The 1,836-nt window shown below is 46.0% G+C and overlaps 1 pseudogene; it reads left to right on the top strand.

Annotated features, from left to right (window-relative positions):
- Positions 1-899: 899 nt before the first annotated feature.
- LOC117021640 (nuclear transcription factor Y subunit alpha-like) lies at positions 900-1,613 on the top strand (annotated as a pseudogene).
- The last annotated feature ends 223 nt before the right edge of the window (positions 1,614-1,836 follow it).

Here is a 1,836-nt window from a genome sequence, read left to right as displayed (position 1 = left end):
TCTCAGGATGAGTGTGTAAAGTGAGAAGTTCAAGGCCAGATACCTGGGAAATGCAGACTTACAAGGTTGCAATGAGAAGCCCGTACTAGACAGATATACCATACAGAGAGGTCAAAGAAAGTGGAAAAACAAACAAACAAACAAACAAACAAACAACAGGAAAAACAGTAACAAAATTTAGCAGGTTTCAACTCCTTTACATGTATTGTATGTCATTGCCAAATTGGACTGTTCTCCACTTTTTGAAGCAAACTTACCCTGTTTTCCATAATTTCTGTTCTTGTCAAAAATCATTTTCACATTAAAGACCACGCTCAAATATCTCTTTCTGTGCTCTACTCTCTGATTTTCAGACAGGACTGTTACTCAGCTAATATCCCTGGAACTTTCTACCTCTCTTTTATCTCTAAGTTTGTTTGTCATAGTTTTCCATGTTTTTATCATTTTTCCTACTGCACTATTTTGTGAAAAACTCTCGCCTAAATATCCCTGTATCTCCATTAGAATGTAATATAGTCAGTGTGCATGTCTATGAATAGATGTTGAATAAAAAATAGATTATTAGAGTTGAGCTGAGCCGAGCCAGCTGAGTGGAGCAGCTGGTGGCCTTGGTCCAGAGCCTGTGCGTGCCCCCAGACTCTCCAGTTCCAGGCCTGCAGAGGCCAGTCCCAGGCAGCGATGCCACCACTGGAGCAGGCACACTATAGCCTTGACCCTTGCTGTACGCTAGTGCTGGGTGAAGCTGTACCCCTTCCTCCCACCCTCAGGTCCAGATCGTCAGGCCCCAGGCCCAGAGTCTTGCTTACCCCAAATTTCCCTATACTCTGAGTGCACTTCGTAGTTTTCTGGGATTTCCAGAATGAAGCTCTCCATGAATGGGATTTTAACTTAGATGGACCATGGAACAGAATGTAGCCAACAGCAATATTTCAACAGAGAAGATCGTTAGATTCAGCAGCAGTTTCAGGGGCATCCATTCATGGTACAAGTCAGTGTTAATCACTGGCCTGTTAATCACCCTCACTGGCCACCCTGTCATTGCCCAAACTGTCCTTTGTGGACAAGGTCAAATCATCAGGCAAGTGTCTATACCTGGGACACAGAATGTGTAGCAGATATAGTTGGATCTGTGCAGATAGATCCAGGTCTGGGTGGGAAAAGGAGAACACACTTTGCAGGTGCAGGGCCAACAGGACCAGACTTGGCAAATCCAGAAGCTGCAGACTGCTGTCACTGCCAGCCAGACACAGACACACCAGACCATTGCTTCCCAGGGGCAGCAAGTAGCACAGACTACTGAAGGACAGGCCATCTTCTATCGGCCAGTTAATGCAGATGGCATCACTCTCTAGCAAGGCATGGCCATCATCCCAGCAGCCAATTTGGCAGCAACACAGACTGTTCAGACTGGAGCCAATACCCACGCAAGCAGCAGTGTGCAAGGGCCTGTCATTGTAACTCTACCGGTGTATGCAATCAGTTCTAGAAGGTTGGTCAGAATGGGGCCTGGAGCTGGCTCTTAGCTTCCTATCCAAGGAGTCCCTCGACCTGGGAAAGAGATGCTGGAAAAAGAGCCACTTTGTGTGAATGCCAAATAGTACCATTGTCTCTGAGAGGTGGTAAGCCTGGAATAAGCGAGAGGCAGAGGACATTCCAAAGGAAAGAGGACACACCTGTGTGAGCTATGTCATAGTATGGAAGTGTGGTGAAAGTGGACACGTTTTCTCTCCAAAGCAATAGTCCATAAAGGAATAGTCCAGGAGCCGCCCCAAGTAAAGAAAGAAGCAACAGCATGAATCATTGGAGTGTTCTCATGTGACGGAAATGATCAAGATT

This window comes from Rhinolophus ferrumequinum, chromosome 4, assembly GCF_004115265.2.
Source record: "Rhinolophus ferrumequinum isolate MPI-CBG mRhiFer1 chromosome 4, mRhiFer1_v1.p, whole genome shotgun sequence".
Taxonomy (NCBI): Eukaryota; Metazoa; Chordata; class Mammalia; order Chiroptera; family Rhinolophidae; genus Rhinolophus; species Rhinolophus ferrumequinum.
The sequence above is the reverse complement of the archived record's forward strand: the minus strand, read 5'-3'. Positions and strand labels throughout refer to the sequence as shown.